Source organism: Quercus robur, chromosome 8 (assembly GCF_932294415.1).
Source record: "Quercus robur chromosome 8, dhQueRobu3.1, whole genome shotgun sequence".
Taxonomy (NCBI): domain Eukaryota; kingdom Viridiplantae; phylum Streptophyta; class Magnoliopsida; order Fagales; family Fagaceae; genus Quercus; species Quercus robur.
In genome coordinates, this window is record NC_065541.1 from 37,645,617 (window position 1) to 37,667,470 (window position 21,854).

Sequence of the window (21,854 nt, forward strand, 5' to 3'; positions counted from 1 at the left end):
TAGCCGCTGCACAACAAAAATTGTTTAAATTTTCAGTGAATTAGGGAGCATAGATGGGAGAATTGAAAAATGTAATTCGAAGTCTAAACAACAAGCTTTCATAATCAATCATCTGCATCAAACTTACTAAGTTCCAACTACTCTGGTTGTGGTTGCCTCAGTTTGTTTGCCTCCAAATATCCTTGCCAAGCCAAAGTCTGAAATCTTGGGGCTCATCTCCTCATCCAATAGAACATTGCTTGTTTTCAAATCTCTATGAATAATCCTCAACCTAGAATCTTGGTGAAGATAGAGCAGCCCTCAAGCGATTCCCAAAATGATGTCAAAGCATTTCTTCCAGTTTAGTAACACGCATTGAGTCCGATCTTGCATGCCATTTTCCATTTCAAGACATATTTTAGTAACCATTCAAATCTAAATTACTGGTAAGTAAAAAAATAAAATAATTTCAGGTTTGGAGTCTAACCAAATAAAAATGAGTCTAAACTCTTGTTTGGCATGTATTCATAGAGTAACATTTTTTTCATCTCCTTCTATGCAATACCCCAAAAGTCTAACGAGATTCCGATGCTGAAGTTTAGCAATTAAAATAACCTCATTCTTAAATTCCTCCAAGCCTTGCCCTGAACCACTCAAGAGCCTCTTTATAGCAATTTCTTGTCCGCCTGGAAATATACCCTGAGAGGAAACTCCCGCAACCATAAGCACCATCCATCATTAATTAGAAACTAGTAAACAAAATGCTATATTGATTGAGTACTAAAAAGGTTAATACCTTGTAAACAGGCCCAAAGCCCCCTTGTCCAAGCTTTTTTTTGTATCTGAGAAGTAATCTGTAGCAGCTAGTATGCTTTTCAAATTGAAAAATGGTACATCTATGCCTTTTTTCTCATCTTCTCTAAATTGGTCTGAATCTATCAAGTCTTTGACTTTTCGTTCACTGTCATACAGTCGAAATGCTGCGTTTCCTTGATTTCTTTCCCTGTTAACTGATTCTAAAAGATTAATCATAACTTCAGTCTCTTGCTAGCTAATTTTATGGAAGAAACCAAAATATTGTCATTTTGAAACAAGGATATATGGTTGTTTTTGCACCAGTTACCTTGTCCGTTGGCCACTTTTCTTCTTCTTAAATAATATAAGTAACAGCATGCAATAACCATCAAAGTTGCAACAATCACTGGGATAATTGCACGTAATAGGTTCTTTTTTTTTGTGAGACACTGCAAGCTCGTTGTGCACAACTTCAAAAATGAAAAAAACAATATGTAAGATGAATACTATTGGGCCATTGTCAAGATAAAATGGTTGGGTTTCCCACCTGCATTCAATCTAGGTCTGTGATAATACATATTAAAAATATTCATTTCAGGAAAAGGAATAAGTGAGTGCCTAGAACAAACTATCTAGGCATCCTAATGGCAGACGGGTTTCAAATTTAAGAGGGGTTTCTTATGATTTCATAACTATCATTGACAATATCGTTTGGAGTATTTATACTCTTGTCAGCATTACAAAATTTATCGTTCATTTACAAAGCAAAATTAAATGTACAAGGCACACTGTTATCATATTGTGCATTAATATAGGATTCTAACCTGGAGTGCAATTGAAATTTGAGGGATCCCATTGGAACTCTGTGTTGCAAAGGCACCTTTTTGTTCCACCTTTCATTGTGTGGCAAGTTGAATGTGGCCAATCATCGCAGTCTTTCACTGAATTACAGATTGGAGATAATGGAGGCTTCCACCGGATTTCTACTTCATTTAACCATCCATCTTTAGATGAAAGATTTGATTTGGTCACATTAAATGGCAAGTGATTGAGCTCCAGAAGCTTTCTCACTACATCAATAGCTGTATAATTATTCACTCTAATTGTAAATGTTTGTTCTTCAGGGTGAATGATTGTGACTGGATATGTACCACCAGCCGGCCCAAAGCTAACTTGGCCAGAGGTATCATTGCAGTTGAAATGTGAGTACATAGGATCACCACAATCTGGTCTGATGCTTAGTGGATAGGGAATTAACAAGGCTCACAATCTCTTTTTGTCAGTTCTGCAAAAAGAAATGCCCAATATCAGCAGGCAATGTAATCATCTGCAGTCCTCTAAAACTCACTGCTTTTATTAGTAACTTTTGTTATTGAAAACACATTAAATATCAATCAGAACATAACCATTTGCCCCCTCTTTTTTAGAACTAATATTGTTATCATTTGAACCTAAGACCTACCCCAGACTCAACTCCTCTTCTTTCACAACAGAGCCAAAGCCCAAGGATATTGTGATTTTTTTTTTTTTTTAAATTATTATTTAATTTTGGATAAGAAGGGATATTTTTAATTGGTACTATTGATTAGGCAAGACCTGGCCTCATAATAACCTAAATATATGGTGCATTTTGTGCTCAAGCTGGATAATTATAAGTTAATGCAATTATTAAGAATTGCTAGATAAAACAACAATGTGAGCTCTTTCCTGAATTTCCTACTATATAGCTTTAGGCTATAAGCTTTGAGCAATTTGAGTTGATGTCATTAATTTTCTACAAAGCTTGGCCAGACTTTGGGCCGTCAGGATCAACTAACTATTGCCAAATTGTACCTTGCATAGTAAACTGCAAGAAGAAATTAGAAGCATTTGATTGATTGGACTTAAATCATTGCAATGGATCTAGAAAAATCTCATTTGGTGCCAAATCAAATTCTCCTATCAGGATATGTAAGGTTGAATTTATTCAACCATCTAATTGGCTTTATTCCGTGCCAAATTTGCTTGTAATTCAGCATTTAGTAACCCTGTATTTAGGTGGGATTGTTGTAAGGGTAGTGAGTGAGATAGTGTGAAGATTGCTCAAGAGTGTGCAAGAAAACAGAGTGTCGCGGCTGGGACTCGCGACTGGACTCGCGGCTTCAACCCGCCAGAATCTGCACACGTGCCAAGCATGCTGGAAGATGAACAGTCATGCTAGCTGGAGCACTACAGGACAAAACAGGACAACTGGCCATACGGTTAACTCGCGACTGGAACTCGCGACTTAGTCAAGCCGCGAGGTCAAGCCGCGAGCCACCCTTGTTTTGGAAAAACCTGACGTTTCGCATTCCACTCCTCTTCAGTATAAATACCCTTTTAACCCACGATTGAAAGAGAGCTTCCAGAGAGAATTTTGAGAGAGAAACCCTAAAGAAAAACCAGATTGTTTTACCCACAATCTCTACCTTAGAGTCTCATCAAAATCCCTCACGCTCTTCCTCTCCATTGTCAAATCCTTGAGAGGCCATTATACCAAACCTGGTTCTCACCATTATCATCTCTGTGAGACAGACGTTTGGAGTTCTGGGAAGCAGTTAGGAAGGAGCCAATCTTTATTGGTTGATGCTACGGTGTAGTAGCGGAATCCGGAAAGCTAGAAAAGAAAAAGGTTCGGCGCAACCTCGTTGGAGCAAGAAGCTTGGAGGGCTTAGGTGCATTGGGTAGATTAGGCTTGGAGGGTCTATTGCTGTCCTTGTATCCCAACTGTATTTTCTAGTGGATTGATTACCGCTTGGAGGGCGGCGGAGAGGTTTTTCGCCGAGGTCTTCGGTTTCCTCTTCGATAACATATCTGGTGTTATCTCTGTGTTTGCATCTTCCTTCCTCTCTATCTCTGCCTTTACATTATCTGCTGTGGTTTATTTTGTTATGGCTTAGATAGTTGTTTAACCAATTCCATGTTATAGCATATGTTAAGTTTCCGCACACTAGTTGTTTAACATATTGCGTGAGTTGATTAAATTGGTTTTTGGGGGTCTAAACGTTCAAAAGTGTTTTTGTACACGTTTTTGAACTTTCACTTGGTATCAGAGCGGGTACACTTGTTGTGGTTTAAATACCTAAGTGTGATCCTTGACCCCTTGTGTTTATTTGCCATGGATTGTGCTTTGTATGACTCTTTGCATGATTTGGTTGGTGATGAATGTAACATGCCACGTGTTTGTGAAAATGCCTCTATGAGTGTTAATCCTCATAAGTGTGATGACATGTTATTTGAATCTATGGGTGTTGTTGACAAACTCTTAAAGAAAAGTGCTAAGAAGTTTCAAAAGAATTTGAGCAAGTTATTTTGTGAAAATGATGATTTGATTGCTAAGCTCAATGAATCCAACAAATTGGTTGTGAAATATAAAAAACTTGCTGAAGATTCTCTTGAAAAGCTAAAAGAGTTTGAATGTTTGAATATGGACTTGGATGCTAAACTTGTTTTGTCTAACAAACTTGTTGATGAGTTAAAATGTGAAAATGAGTCTCTTAAGATGCATGCCAAGTGTTTGATTGCTGAACCCATTGATAAAATGGATGATAATATGTGTTGCAATCATGTTGTGGTACCCGATCTTGTGCCTAATGTGTATTCTACCTCTAAGGACAAATCGGTGTACGTTCCTCCACATAAAAGAAATCAAAATGTGGAGAGAAAGGCTGTTAAGTCAAAGCCTCTGTTTAGGTCTCAACCTAAGGCTTTGGATGGATCTAAGTTTGTTCCAACTTGCCACCATTGTGGTGTGATTGGTCATATAAGACCTCAATGTCATAAGTTGAAGAGGGAACAAAACCATATTGCTAGATCCCTTCCCAAAAGGCCTAGTGGACCTAAACACATTGTGTGTCACCATTGCGGTGCCTTTGGTCATCTAAGACCTCAATGCTCTAAGTTTCATGCTTTTAAAAGAATCAAAAGAAAAGAAAAACTTGAGCTTTTTGGAAGTTGTGCTAAAAAGAGTAAACCGGTTTTGAGTGAAAATAGCATGTTGTTAAAGAAAATGTTTAATGCTCTTAACTCCTTGACTATGTGCATCTCCGGGTCTCATTCTTCCAACCCTCGTCTCACTTCCCTTGAGACACTCATTCCAAACAATCATTCCGTTTGGATGAGGAAGGGTTCCTATGGTTGAGCTTTTGCTCTTTTGGTCCTTGATCTAATTCTTTCGATCTTTGTAGGACCCTTCATGCATTAAATGTCATATCTTCATGCATTTTGTGCATATTGCATTTATTTGTATGCATTGTTTCGTTTTTGATCTTACTTTTATGTTTTTTTTGTGTGAGTAAAAATCCAAAACCACATAAAATGTGAAAAATTCAAAAAGTTTGATCGTATATGTTTGAGCACATATCACATGTGAGTTTGGCCTTGTACCTTTGTACAAATGGCTTTGTGCATTTACGAGCTTAGCTTGTTATTTTTGCACCTATATCTTTGTGGGAAAAATCTTGACATCTTTGTGTGATTGTTGTAAATCGATCTTCAAGCTTGTCATGAATGATTAGTCAATAGTCATGTTGGTTTTGATACATGCGTAGACTTGTGCTTATATCTCTTCCCACTCTTTTATTTTTATTGCTTAAAGAGCTCAATAAATGTAAATCTCAAAATGAAAAGAGATAATGAGCTGCGAAAGCCGTCGCACATACTAGTATTCGACTAGGAAAAAGGGAAAGCGACTTATATGAAAATGTATGATGCCCAAAAAGCCAAAGGCTTGTTCTTCAAGGTGAAATATCAAAAATTTCAGGCATCAATCTCAAAAATGAGATGTATTGCTCAAAATGAGTTGTATTGATTCAAAATGATCAAATGATATGAATTGTAAGAAGCCAAATGAAAAGCTTCAATCTTATGTAATCATTTTCTTGTGGGAGGTCATATTTGTTCACTTCTATAATTGAGATAGACCACTTGACTTAGTACTAGTTGTGTATGACTTGATTGAATTGATCATTGAAGCTTCACTCTAGACTAAGGACTATTCCACATTTGATACATACACACAACACACATGCCTAATGTTCAATGAATGTCTTATTCATTTGTTAGATTGTACTTGTCTAAATGTGATGTGTGTGTGCTCAATCTTATATGGATTAATCCAAAAAGATTTTTGATCATTTTATATGTTTTTGGAAGTGATTTTTATCATTTTTTGTGTTTATGTTTAGTGCTTACTTTGTTTTTCAATGTTTAAACATGTTCTGGTTTGAAAAACAAGTGTCAGTTTTTTTGGCCACTCATTTTGGCTGGTCGCGTGAGCTGCCAGCAAGCTGCCAGTTTTGGCTGGTCGGTTTGGCGGCTTGCAAGCCGCGAGTCTAAGCCGCGAGCTCAGACAGAGAGGTTTCGCGGCTCGCTCGCGACTTGGCTCGCGACTCGCCAGTCGCGAGTCGCCCAGAATCAGCTTTTTAAAGAGCTTTTTCGTGGGAAACTTGTTTTAAACCTCTCCCATCCTCTCTAAAACCCCTCTTTCAATATTTTTACATCAAAACCCAACCAATTTGAATGGTTTTTCAATCCATTAACATCTCTAAGGTAATTATAAACTCTTTTCATTTTTTTGATCCTTGGATTATATTTTGGAGAGTTTTGTACTCTTGGTTGGGATTTTTATCATTGGGGTTGGGAAAACTTATTTTCTGTCAATTTTCTTCATGGGATTGGTTTCTTTTGTTGATATGCATTGGATGTTGGCCCCTTGTGGCAGAAAGAACATGTATTAAGGGTGGATTTCATGTTGTTCATGCATTGTTTCATATTTTTGTTCATAGTGTGCATGCTAGGTGTTTGATAAAATGCCTCTTAGACATTTTCTCGCTTGTTTGGACTCCGATGAGTACCAAACTTTGGGGTTTCTCATGTTTCCTCTTTAGGAACATGTTTGGTTCATTGGTTGTGTATTTTAACACACTTTGCCCCACATGTGCACTTTTCATGCATTGGTCATGCATTGCACTTAGCCACCTCTTGCACACACCTTTGCTACCCTTGTCATGCATTGGTCTTTACCTTATTTCTTCATCCTAGCATGTCATGCTTACTTTATACTTTGTAGCATGTTACTTTGTCTTAGGTTTAAGCTTCATTTTCTCATTCATCGTGCACCCCTCATGCATCATTAGCATTGTTCATACCTTCATCTCTTGCCCTCGTTTCTTCTTGACCCTTTGTCTATTCCTGACAAAAAGGGGGAGAGTATACTCTAGAGTATGTTTCGGAGTATTTTGTCATTTCTATATGACTCTTGTGCACATCCTTAGGGGGAGAAATTCTATTTCTCATGCACATTTGTAGGGGGAGAGATTTTCCATAGGGGAGATGCATATACCAAGGGGGAGAAGACATTGTGTTAACTAGAAAACCTTGTTCTGTTTGTTTTCTTGTTGGCTTTATGGTGCTTTGTGTTATGCTTTGTTGTTCTCATTGCATCATGTTTGTGCTTTGTACATGCATACTTCCTTATGCTATTGTGCTTCATTGAATGCATGTTCGGATGATCAATTGCTTTGCTATGAGTTCATTGTAGTCATTTCTATATGACTGTTTTGGTGTTTGATCAAGTTGCTCATATGTTTTACATCATGTTTACTTGATCGCAATTTACTTGTTACATTATACTTGTTCTTTTATTACTTGCTTTACCTTGAGGGTCTAATGTGTTTTGTGCAAGTGTTTCAGGTTACAAGTATATATGTTCCAAGTGCATCACAGCTTCTCATCACTTTGAAGGGGAGAAACTTTATGCACTTTTAGTTTATATTGTTTAAGTTTTTATTCAATATAATGTGTTTGTACCCATATGCTTTTGTAAGCTTTGAGGGTTTATGTTTTATGCATAGTTTGTAGGCCTTGTGGTTTGTACCATGCTTTAGTGCAGCCTTTATGCTATGTGGAAATCAGTACTTTAATCTAAATGTTCTGCATTGTGATTGTTGTACTGTCACTCCTGTGCCCTTGTAGGATTGTTCCTAGATGCATATGCCATGTGTGCTATGCATTGGTTGAGTGTTGAGCATACAAGTGTCTTGCCCTGTGCTTGTTAACTTGTATGTCTTTGTGTTCATTCCAAGTGTGAATGAACACTGTGATCACTACTTTGTGGTGTTCACTTGGTTGATCAAGCCATGGTTTGTTCATTAACTCCATCTTATGCTTGATCTCTTTTTGCCTGTTTCATATGCATTAATAATTTTCTGCTTACAATGATCATGGTGTATTGTTGTGTTTCAGGAGTTTATGTTCATATGATTCAAGTGCTTCACAGCTTCTAGAATTAGGTGTGAGTGAGTTTTGATCAACTGTTCCCAACTCACATGTTAAGTCTAGAGTCTGTTTTAGGGTTTTGTCACGGAATAGCCAAAGGGGGAGATTGTAAGGTTGAATTTATTCAACCATCTAATTGGCTTTATTCCGTGCCAAATTTGCTTGTAATTCAGCATTTAGTAACCCTGTATTTAGGTGGGATTGTTGTAAGGATAGTGAGTGAGATAGTGTGAAGATTGCTCAAGAGTGTGCAAGAAAACAGAGTGTCGCGGCTGGGACTTGCGACTGGACTCGCGGCTTCAACCCGCCAGAATCTGCACACGTGCCAAGCATGCTGGAAGATGAACAGTCATGCTAGCTGGAGCACTACAGGACAAAACAGGACAACTGGCCATACGGTTAACTCGCGACTGGAACTCGCGACTTAGTCAAGCCGCGAGGTCAAGCCGCGAGCCACCCCTGTTTTGGAAAAACCTGACGTTTCGCATTCCACTCATCTTCAGTATAAATACCCTTTTAACCCACGATTGAAAGAGAGCTTCCAGAGAGAATTTTGAGAGAGAAACCCTAAAGAAAAACCAGATTGTTTTACCCACAATCTCTACCTTAGAGTCTCATCAAAATCCCTCACGCTCTTCCTCTCCATTGTCAAATCCTTGAGAGGCCATTATACCAAACCTGGTTCTCACCATTATCATCTCTGTGAGACAGACGTTTGGAGTTCTGGGAAGCAGTTAGGAAGGAGCCAATCTTTATTGGTTGATGCTACGGTGTAGTAGCGGAATCCGGAAAGCTAGAAAAGAAAAAGGTTCGGCGCAACCTCATTGGAGCAAGAAGCTTGGAGGGCTTAGGTGCATTGGGTAGATTAGGCTTGGAGGGTCTATTGCTGTCCTTGTATCCCAACTGTATTTTCTAGTGGATTGATTACCGCTTGGAGGGCGGCGGAGAGGTTTTTCGCCGAGGTCTTCGGTTTCCTCTTCGATAACATATCTGGTGTTATCTCTGTGTTTGCATCTTCCTTCCTCTCTATCTCTGCCTTTACATTATCTGCTGTGGTTTATTTTGTTATGGCTTAGATAGTTGTTTAACCAATTCCATGTTATAGCATATGTTAAGTTTCCGCACACTAGTTGTTTAACATATTGCGTGAGTTGATTAAATTGGTTTTTGGGGGTCTAAACGTTCAAAAGTGTTTTTGTACACGTTTTTGAACTTTCAGGATACAACACTTGGCCAATCATGCAACAGATGAAACTGACTGATGTATTGGAAATATTAACCTATTAGAATTTGGAATTGATCAATCAACATGATTATCCCGAAATCTGCTATATAGATTCTACCATAAACAATAAGAAAAACGAAATTAAGTACCTATATCAGAAAGCTTCACACGAACATAGAGGTCAATGCCCCCTTCTATCTGCTCCTGTATATTTTTAACTTCATTTGACCAGAAATAGCATGTGCCGTGGCGTATCCTTTCTGTAATTACATATGAATAAGCCTGGCAGTTACAGTCGCTACGGCATTCCTCTTTGCATTCATCTGCACTCCCTTTTTCTTTTGTGATACTTTGAGTTCCCACTTTCATCATCTTCAAGCTCAAAAAGTGATCAGCCATAACATTATTATTATTATTGCACATGGGGGATTTTCTAAAGCAGCATTCTGACCTAGACACAAACCCAGGTAGACACTTGCACAATGGCCCATTCCCAAGATTGCAGATACCAAAGTCCCCACAAGCATCGAACACGCTACATTTATCTTCTGGTTCCCACCAGATCAAAGACCATGTGGCTTTCTCATTGTCCCAAATATAAAACTCTACCCTGCCAGTGAAATTCATTACCAGTCTATAATAATGAAAACTTTCAGGGATTTGAATAGACTTGGTAAGATTTAATTTTGTGGGCATTTTTTTCCTACTGAAATTAGATAGCAAGGAAAATGTGGCAAGGAAATTATTATCAGAGTAAAAGAGGCTCCCTGATACTCCACTCTTCCAATATGGACTAGTTTTTTTCTAGACAATGTACTGGTTTTCTCCGTCTTGATCTTTCTGGAAAATGAAGTCCCCTGGGGCAGGGTCGTCTTGACTTTTCCATGAAGTCAGAAGCATCGTTGAACTCATCTTCATTCCAGGAAGAAATGTGTCAGTTGGAAGATCAAAGCTTTGCCAGAGAATATTTGCTTTTAATTTGATTCTGAGACAACTTGACCTTCAATAAGAACTAAGTTCCCAGAATCCAAGAGCTTCACTGCCCTATTAAAAGAAGTTGATCCACCTTTATTAGCTGACCACAACATTTTAGCATCCTCCAGCACCTTAGGTCGCCATCGTCTGTAATGGTAAAAGCCCCAGTGGTTTTGGACAGTGGATTATCGCGGTTAGCAACCCATACAACTACACTTGGACTTGACTTATACCATATCCCTACATATCTTCTATGCTTAGAGCTTCCATTAGGGGTGAAAAAACCAAGCTCGAATCTTTTTTCGGCTGATACAAGTGATTCTTTCCGGCTGTCATTAATTGGATTGCTGAATGTTATGGTATCTCCAGCAGAGCAAAATGAAATTGAAGTTAAAAAAAACAAGAATGTGTATATGGTACAGAATCAAATGTGACTTGCAGACCATGTAATGACCATTGTAATTCTGCTTTTGCTGCTTGTGGTTTCTGTTATGAGAGAATGTGGAATGTTATGCTGAAATCCAAGTCTTCTAGTTGATAATTATTAAATCTGGTTTCCTTTTCACTGAATAGTCTACGCGCTTAAAGTTGACTTGGTCAGGAAGTTACAATGTAAGTTTCAGTTTGCATGAAACTGGTGAAACAGGTTAGATTTTTTCTATGAATTGTTGTCTTGGTAATGAGGAAACCTTGCTTTTTAGTGATTGACATACATGACACTTAATTGTAGCCCACTTCGATTCATCAATTGAGAGTGTAATATCAATAGATAGATGATGTGATAACCACACTCCACTTTGACAATCCCATGTAGCGCACAATTTTGCAGATATATTAGCCAATGGCAACTATCTACTAATATGAAAACTGATGATCATAAATCTTTTTCTTTTTTTACTTTCTTTTTAATTGGTGTTAGGTTTTAGATTCAAAAATTCCATGACAATGTAATAAATAATGATCAAGTTTGTAATATGTTGATCAATGATCAAGATCGCAATGTGAAGTTGCAACTCAAAGAGACATTTTATCAAGATTTCAACTGCCTCGATTGATCAAACATCAAGTTTCGATAGACTTTCATTCTCTTCTCAATTGATTGAAAGATGATTTTTTATAGCTAATCCTACTTGATTGTGACTTGATCAATCGGAAATCATGAAAACAAAATCTAATGTGTTTTAATTAAAGGCGGGTTGCCTCTTGGTTTTCGTACCATACTTGCGTCACATATAAAAGACTTTTTATAAACCTAACTTCACACAAGGTTTAGAAAGATTGTGGTCGTGCACCATAAACAGTGATAACCTAAACCTAATTTGTTCAACCTATAAGTTCGAAATGTCAATATTCACTACAAAGTTGCAACCATATTGGTAATCAAAACTGAAACCACAAAGTTTATCAACCCAATATACATATCACTGTAGTATTCAAACCTTCAAGAAGAGTCACTGGAGTCGATCAAAAATTCTAGTAGTGAACATAGATGGGTTGTTCCTGAAGGAGTTCATGTACAATGAGTTCAGACATTCTGAAACTGTTATAGGTCAACAGGGTAGTGTCTAGAGTAAAGTGAGTTTAACTAGATTTTCTTAGTTGGGTTAGGTTACACTCGGAGTGTTTTTTTTCCTTTGGAGTTTTTTCAAATAGTTTTTCACTTCATTACCAAATTTGAGTTACTATTGTCTCTTGGTTTACTCTTTAGATTTGGTACTTGTTGTAGTTGTGATTAACTTAACATCATTAAAATCACTAATTAAATTGGGATAATTGTTAAAGAGTTAATTAATTGACTAAAGTACAATTTTAGCCTTTAAATTTTGGGGTTGTTTTCCATTTATATTTTTAACTTTTCATGTTGGCCCTTCAAATTTGATTTCATTTTCATATTAACCCTGTCATCCAATTTTGATAATAATCTGACCATTAAGTGTCAAATAAGTGGCATCCATTAAATCACATTAGTATAATTTTTGGTATTACTAGATTACCAATTGAAATGATCGATCGGGGCAATATGAATACTAAATCAAATTATAAGGACCAAAATAAAAATAATTCCAAAATTTAAGAGTAAAAGATGTACTTTAATCTAATTAATGAGTTTACATAATATTTCTCATTAGGGATTAATCCTGAAGCAAATAGGCAACTTGAATCTAATCAAAATGTTAATTTAAGTAGAGTCCAAATCTTCTATCTCACTTTTCCTGCTCCACTCTATACTCCACCAATAAAAACTTGTCACATGTTCACTTGATTAATTAAATACTACCATTATTGACTTATTAATACTACAATTATTAATTAATGGTAGTATTTAATTTATCAAGTGAACATGTGACAAGTTTTTTTTTTTTTTTTTTTTTTTTTTTTTTTTTTTTTTTGTGAAGTATAAAGTGGAGCAGGAAAAGTGGAATAGAAGATTTGGACTCGTTTGAGTAGTTGATGAACTAGGTCCACGATATCAAACAAACAGGCATAAAAAATTAGAGCCAAGCTAAATTAGCATTGAACTAAAATTTTAGTTGAAGGATCTTAGTTTAAATAATAATAATAAATCCTTCCAATTTATGTTCTTCCTGAATTGACAGATATAGAAGAAAACAAGATTAAAAAACAAGAAGTTAGCTGTCTTTGAAGTAAATTAGCTAAGCACAATGGATTAGAAAACAAATAAGGGTAATATCTCCTGACGAAGTCCATAATTTTGGGGTCACGACTATTGTTAAAGAGAGAAATACCATTAATCTCCAGTTTGAGTGGTAGTTTCTTGGAATAATAAAGCAACAGCAAGTAAAAGCACCTTTTCACTTTCTTTAAGAAGAAGAAGAAGAAAAAGAAGAAGAAGTTAACTTTAATAGCAAGCAGCTGGCAATACGTCAAACGGTCAAAGGTTTTCGCCAGTCCACTAAATCGCGTTTTGTTTTTAATTTTTAGTAGGCGTAAAAGAACTTTTAGTCCCTACATTTTGGCTTTTTTTTTTTTTTTTTTTTTTTTTTTTTTTTCATTTTAGACTCTACATTTTAATTTTACCACTTTTAGTCCCTAAATCAATTAACGCGTTCCATTTTAGTCCTTTCCATTAGCCCACTATCGAAAATTGCTTCTGTGGCAAATGGAACTATTAAAAAAAAAAAAAAATTTTACTCTTAAAAATGCCACATCAGCTTATAAATTAAAAAAAATTATTTATTAATTTTAACTAAATAAAAAAAATTAAAAATAGATCGTTTAAAAAAGAAATTAAACTAATTAAATTAAAAAATATTTCTCTACATTATGTTCTTCCCAGTCATCATGAAGAACATGTTCATGTTCTTCCTAAAATAATATGTTTGGTTGTCGAGGAAATTAAAAAAATCAAGAACATGCCAACATGGAACATGTAAAATCAAAGGGCACAAATCTAAAAAATACAAAAACCTTCAAAGATTCAAGACACAAAGAACACAAACCCAAACACAACCCTCAATCTCTAGTAAACCCAGAACATCACATGAAAAATCAAACCCTCCATACAAACATCAAACCCAGCGTTGATGATCATTTTCGGAAGCCCAATAGAAAGAAGAAGCCTAGCAACATGGGTAGAAAAGATTTAGTGAGTAGATAGAAAAACCATTAAGCCCAAATGACAGGAATAATGGATTGCAGGCCTATGAAATAAACAAATGGGCCTTGAGGAAGTAGACGGGCCTAAAGGAGCTTGAAAAGAGAGAAGAAGCAAACCCATGGGCAATATGTGATGTAGAAAATTGAGAATGGGTCACAGTAGGCCCGAAGTAATGAAAGTAAGGAAAGTAAGGGGTTGATGGAAAGTCCATGAGTCCCAAGGATGAAGGATAAGGTAATTGGGCCAAAAAAACCCAAAGGAGTTAGTAAAAGCCCATGGGAATGCAGAGCTAGGAAAAGAGCCAAAAGGGTTCAAGGAAAGTAAATGGGCCAAGGATGCCAAACGTAACCAAAAAAGCCCAAGTGACTATATTGAGTCATTGAGGGAAGAATAAGCAACAAGCCTAAAGAGGCCCAGCAGGCTTGGGTCAAATAATGCCGCGGCAGGAATGACAGAGCAGTACACAGGACACAAAAAGACTACAGAAAAGAGCAGAAGAGTGGGTTGAAGGAGGAAAGCCCACGGCCAAGCAAAAGCCCAACCTCAAAAGGAGTAGGCTTTAAAGAATGAGAAGCCAGAAAATGGTTCACACCATAAGAAGCCAAGGATGGGTGGCAGGATGTGCAGACAAGTCTCCAAACCACGGCGGACGCGTGAGCAGTAGGCAGATTTTGGATATACATGGAAGTGAAGCATGCGCAAGGCCCAGACATCACCAACCTGTACCCAGAATTTAAGAGGGCATAGTCTGGTGGTGGGGAGAGGGGAAAACCTATTCTAGGGTTCCTGCTCAAGCGCTTTTAGGGGAAACGTCCTGCTGGGATGACATACCAGCCAAAGGAAGCAAGGATGAGCTAGGACCACTAGGCGCATACCATGAGGGATAGGAAGAGAGAGATAGCACTCACACTATAGCATGGTAGGTAAACATGCAAAATAGCTTTCTTTGTCTGGTGTCACAGCCAGCACAAGTAAGTGGTGGTGGCTGAGCGACTAGCAAACTAATAAGTGGTTGGCAAGGACACCCAGATCAGATAAAGGTTGTTAAAGGCTAAAATAGTAAAATCCAGTCACAGCAGGCACTATAAAAAGGGGCCTTACTGTGCACAACAGGGGATCACAGTCAGGATCATAATCACAAACATTGTAATAGCAACCTCTAGGAGAGAATCGCAACAAAATGAATAAACACTAAGAAAGAAAAGGAAGAAAAAAATAAAGAAAGGAAAAACTAGGGAGGATAGAGAATAGAGAGTATAGAATGGTAGGTATGCACCAATAGATTGATCTCCTCTCTCCCTCTAAAGCCTTGCTCTCTATCAAAAAAAAGACAGAGGATCCTCATTAAACATAAACCATTCAGGTCCATTCCCTCAAAGCAATTAATTTCTTTCCCTTGGGAGATTAGTCACATTGAGGAAGTGGTTTACCTTCTTGGTTTCAACTCCGTAGCATTACTTGGCATGGCAGACTGATTTTTCCCTCTTTAATTCAATAACCTCATTATTATTATTCCTCATTTATTTCTCTACTTTCGGCTTATGGGGTGCCTCTTGTCGCTCCCTTTTATTCATTTTGTCTACTATTTCTTGTGTTATCTTTATTATATCTGTCTGTCATAACTTACTCACAGTAGCTCTACCTGCCATGGGCCTATGATCAAAGCTTGGCAAACGGGGCATAGTTTGTGCACAAGCTAGATCAAAGTGAGTTGCAGTTGGACCGATCCCGACTTCCTTACTCAGAACACTTGGGCCTAATACCGTAGAAGGCCTAATCCAACATTGTAAAAAAGGCCCAATACACCCAAAAACAAACCCATAAATTTCAAACCCAAATTTGAGAAACCCGTAAACAAACCCATAAATTTTAAACTCATCAATCTAATAGAGACCCACTGATCTGTGAGAGATTAGAGATAAACCATCGCAACCTTAGCCCGTCCACTATCACCGACCAGTCCATTAAGCCACTGCAATCCACACCAACGTCAAACCCATCCAATGATCCACCCCCACCGACCACCGGACCAACCACCACTTCACAACCATTGATCTGAGAGAGAGTTTTAGAGATTTATCCAAATCCACAATCTGAGAAAGAGATTTTAGAGCTTTAAAGCTTTAGAAAGATGAAAGAGAGAGGGAGATTTTGGTCTAAGAAAGAGATCTTTAGAGATTTTCATTTGGTTAAGCAAACCCAGATCTAGGATCTCTCTATTTTCACCTAACCTCCAACCCAATCGCACTCCTCCTCACTCGAATTTGACCACAGATACTTCCCCATTGCGAGTCCAGCGTAGAATGAAATGTAAAACGCTATAGCCGATTCCGGCTCCATAATCCGGTACTTGTGCTTCAAGAGCCAATTGTGGAAAATGATTTCCGAAACAAACTGGTCCGTCTAGTACCACATCGGAGCTAGGTTCTCTAACACGATCCCGGCCAGCCCGGTTGCCACCGAACCTAACCCGCAATTTTCCAAAGCGTCGTAGCGTGAAGTCCATGGGTTTAACCGATCGCAATTGTCGAGAGTCTTTGCGTTAAACGCTGTGGGAAGGTCGTACACATAGACCCGACCCAACCCGCATTGGTCTTTCGGGTTGGGTGAGGTGGAATTGGAAGCTTGCGGATGCTAGAATTGGCAGTTGTCATCGTGAGTGTGGGTGTGGGGGTGGGGGAGAGAGAGCGAGAGAAGGACAGAGCGGAGAGTAAGGATATGTTTTTTAATTTAATTTCTTTTTTAAACAATCTGTTTTTTAATTTTTTTTATTTAGTTAAAATTAATAAATATATTTTTTTTAATTTATAAGTTGACGTGGCATTTTCAATAGTAAAATAAAAATTATTATTATTATTTTAAGAGTTAAATACCATTTTGGTCTTTAAATTTTATCAAAAATTTGTTTTTCATTCCTAAAATTCAAATTATTATTTTTTTTTTTTTTTGGTCCTTAAACTATTGAAAGTTCATCTTTCATCCTTAATGGTCAGATTTTATGCTGATGAACTCTTGTATTATTTTGTTTTATATAATACTAGTTTCTAATATCATGCATATATATGGATACACTTAAAAATATACAATAAGATGCATAATATAATTTAAATACTATTGATAGTCATTTTTGTATTTTGTTAACTCTTTAAAAAAATTTATAAGGATATTATTAGGTATAAAATGTAAATTGTTCATGTTTTTTTCTAAAATTATTTTAAAGCTTTTTTTTTTTTTTTTTTTTTTTTTTTTTTTTACAATTTATTTATTTTAGACTCTTTGGTTTTTGTATTTAATAACACACTTGGAATATTTATGATGTGGTTCCACATTTGATTCTAAAATTAAGAAATAACATTAAAGAATAAATAATTTAGAACACATAGTGTAAAATTGGAACTTTAATTTAAAATTCTAATTTGAGTTTCTCTTAACTTCATCGATTATGCTGGTAACAATAAAGATCCAATGATACATGCGATTTTATTCCTACAGTCATGTAGATTGGGGCCGATGAACACCCATTTTTTAAAGTGGTCGTGGCTGCTACCGTCCACTCATCTCCTTCCAAGAATAAGTGTGTACACAATTTCGCAATTACTTCTTTGACCTTCCATATGATAGAATGATACCAGCCACTCACATTTTCCACATTCGATGAATATAGTTTAGGACTACGCTGATAAGTGTAATTTTTACATGATTTTTATTATCCTCTTATTTATTAAAATTGTTAGTTTTCCTTTATTTCTTTTGATTTGATTTAATTTTTATATATATTTATCTATTCATTTGTGCTTTGAAGGAATGAGAAGATTTCAGATTAATCTACAAGGGCTTTACATGCAAAGTGGGGCTAGGCCAATTGAATCAAGTCAACTTACATCCAGCCAGGCATGAATTCAAGAGAAGACCAACCCAATTAAATTTAAGTCCAACTGGAGCAAGGAATCAAAGGAAATTTGCACCAAATCCAAGTCCAATTCGGATTAGGATTCCAGCCTGCACATCAGTTAGTGTTTTTGGCATAACTTTCGGCTCAGATATCCAATCGAGATGATTCAAGTTGGGCTGGAAAGTTAATTTAAAGGGCTACAACTTTGTATTTTACCAAAAGACTGAATTCTGAATTTAAATGGGCCAAAACAGTCGGTTAAATGAAGCCCTAAAAATCTGGGATTTTCTCCAAACGGGAATTCAACTTGTAATAGGATTCCTTGACCTATTTAAAGGCTCTTTAGGGCAAAATTCATAGAGGCCAGTGCTAGGGCTGTAGGTACCACATTTGAAGAATTTTCTTTGGAGTCTTTCTGAGGACAAATGGGCACTGCATCATGTTGATCAACCAATTCCCATGAAACACATAAGTTTTATTTGTTTTCTTTTCAATTTGATTATGAACTAAATTTTATTTTCTAGAGCGTTGATGTAGTCTAGCAATGAACACACAATTTATATTCTGAGTTATTTTATTTTTAATATTTCCATGATTGAGTGTTTAATTCTTATTCTTAATGCTTACAATTTTTTTTATTTTTTTTATTTTATTTTATTTTTTTATTATTATTTTTTTTTTACGAATTGTTGTTTGATCAATTGAATGACAATGAGACCAAGAGGTGATTTTTTATTTTAGTTCTAGAATTAAACACCATTAGTTGAGTGAAAGTAGAGATGCTTTACCACGATTAGTGTGATTTTTCAGAAAATTCAAAGTACGTAATGAGTCTCCAATTAATTAAATTCACATAGAGATATAGAATTGTTATTTGAAGATATTTTTGATATTATTCAAGAGAAGATATTGAATACTTAAGGAATTTTTAATCATCAACGGGAGATTATTAGAATTTGATAATTAGGAAGAATATATTGTGTGGGATTTGTTAGGTGAAATCTACTGCTCTAGATCCATTCTTATTATATTTTTACACTGTTAGATTTTTACGCTTTGTTAATTCTTTTTATTTGTAGATTTATTTTTATTAAATAGTTTAATTTAATTCAAATAGTAGAACATTCCATTTATTTTCGATTTTCCAAATAGTAATTAATTTAGTGAATTTCGGTATTCAATAACATAGTTAATCCCTGTGGGTTCGACATTCGTTTTCTAAAAACACTTTACTACTTGTTATGATTCTGTGCGCTTGCAGACTATTTTTCGCGAACATACGCGTCCTCTAATTAACCTGAAATTTGCATCTTGTTTCCCTCTAACAAAGGTTTTCACGTTCAAAATATTATTAGGTGTTGAAAAGTTTGACTTTTAGTTTTTGTTTCAGCTTTTCTCTTTTTATTTTTATTTTTAAATAATCTAATTTCTAGTTTTTTAAAAATAAACTAGCTTTTAAATTTTTGTAACATATTTAACATAAAAACTTACTAAAAATTATATTTTTTGATAAATATTATGCAAATAAGCTATCAAAATTAAACAATTCACAAATGAAGCATCACTCTATATACTCACCTAAGATCCATCCCTAAGTGAGGGATTGTTAAATATTCCCATTACACCAAATACCAGTTTGTCCCATGGTATATTTCACAGAGCATATATCCCAAGAGCTTACCACGACATGCATGGTCTCATTTGGTGTGACATGAGTAAGAAAGACTTACATAGTTTCATGAATTGTAATTAACAAAAGTTGAAGAACATTAACATTGTTTTGCCCGATGTCTAATATGTTGATCTACTAATATTTATGCTAGGCCTAAAGCCTTATAATTCAATTGACACCTTTTAATGTTTTCAATGAAGATATCTAAAATTAAAATCCCCCCACCCCACCCCCCAAAAAGGCCGCCAACTATCCTTGGAGAGAGAGAGAGAGAGAGAGAGCATTTGTAATGGGTTCTCTAAAATAGGACAACAGCCCTATATGAGAAAAAAAAAAACCCACATTTGCTTCCCTAAACATTAGCCAAAATACCATTTTGCTATATAGTGCCCTTGTTCATTTGTTGAGAGAACTAAAGAAAAATAAAGAAAGGAAGATGGAAATAATAATAAATATTTAAATAAATTGAATTTAGAATAGAGAATCATGTGTATATTTTGAAAAGTAATTAGTTAAAATAGGAAAAAACACTACTTTTTCTCCACACACACAAAAACAAATGCTACTTTAGTACACCAAAAAGTTACTTTATCTATTTTAGCATAAAATTTAACAATACATCCCATATCCCAACTTCTATTTTATCATTATGACATAATAAAATATATTAAAAATATACTCGTTGGTATAAAAAAAAAAAACATACAAAACCTAGCTGCCACCCACAACCCACCAGTACTACAAAATGCAAACCCATCACCACCAATTCCCACCAAAATCAACTAAACACCACCCAATGTTAACCCAATCACCATTGGCTACTATAAAAACAACCGAGAATCAACCAATCAACACTAGTCCAAAACCACCAAAAACCCAAAATTAGATCAACCCAAAATCACCAAAATCAACTTAAAATCTAAGAGTCAGATCAGTAGAATTGGTAGCATGGCGAGAGGTAGAGAACGAGAGAGGGATGGTTGAGAGAGGGATAGAGGCAAAGCAAATAGATAGATAGGTTAAAAAAGAGAGAGAGAGAGAGAGAGAGAGAGAGAGAGAGAGAGAGAGAGAGAGAAGTGGAGAATTGATGATGAGAGAGGAGAGAGAAAATATAATAAAAAAACTAAGTTTAAAAAAAAAAAATAGCATGGTGCTACAATACCCTAGTTGTAGCACCATGCTATTTTTTTAGGCATATGACACATCTAATGTAGGTGGTCTTTTGGTGTTTGGTCATTGGTGTGCTAAATGCTAAATATTTAGCATTTAGCACATCTAATGCTAGTGCTTGTATAACTCTATAAAAAAAAATTTTAAAAAAAAAATGAAGAAGAAGAAGAAGAAGAAGAAAACGGGAGTGTTAAAAATTGAATGCTAGAAGCCACCTAAAAATTGAAGCAGTCACATCACACACACCGTCCACCTAGATGAGCCGCTAGTACCAAGAAAGGTTAACAAGAAAAAGAATAAGATGAAGAACACTAAGATGAGCATTGAGAAAACAACTGAATTTTTTTTTTTTTCAAGGATTAAGATGGAGAGATAGAGAGAATGATTTCTTTTGTGTGTGTGTGTGGGGGGGGTGGGGGGGGGGGTGTGTTTGTTCTTAGAGATAAATAGTCTCTCTTTTGGCAAATTTCAAGAGGTAAAAGTTAGATTTAATGAATTTGTCTAGTATTAATTTAGATTTTACCAAATTTCAATAAATGAGTTAATGAATTTGTCTACTATTAATTTATACTAGATGATGTCCCGCGCGATGCGCGGATTACTTTACAATTTTATTTGAAATTATTTTTATATATATTAAGATCTACATAGAATACTTATTTTATTCTATAATATTTATGTTTGCCCATAATATTGTTAAATACTTTGAAACTTGATTTTCTTAATTCATATTTTATTAAAAAAAAATTATATAACACTATAAGACTATAACATATTATAATATTTAATGTTAAAAGTAGTTTTATTTTTTAACTGATTAAATGATTTTAAAATTTATAAATAAGAATTTAAATTAAAGCATAAAATACTTTTATATTCTAAAATTACATAAATTTAAGTAACTTCTCAAACACTTCCTCAATTACTTTATTCTCGCAATCAAATATGGAGACCTCAATCACAAATACCCAATTCATTATCTCAATAAAATTAAGGAAATCATTTGTAAGTATCAACATAAAGAGAATGCGATTAAACAAAGAGAAATTGACTAAAAACACATCCATTTATCAAAATTTAATTGTCTTTAGTTGGACTTCCATATAATTTTTTTTTTTTTAAGTGAAAAATACTTTGAAATCATCATCGATTTTTATTTTTATCACTATAGCTCATACCACACAAAATAAAATAAAAAACGTACAAAGAAACCTACAAAGCATGAGTTCTA

General features: G+C 35.5%; 1 pseudogene; it reads right to left on the reverse strand.

The window, feature by feature from the left end:
* Positions 1–100: 100 nt before the first annotated feature.
* Positions 101–10,688, reverse strand: LOC126696253 (G-type lectin S-receptor-like serine/threonine-protein kinase At4g03230; annotated as a pseudogene).
* Positions 10,689–21,854: the final 11,166 nt, after the last annotated feature.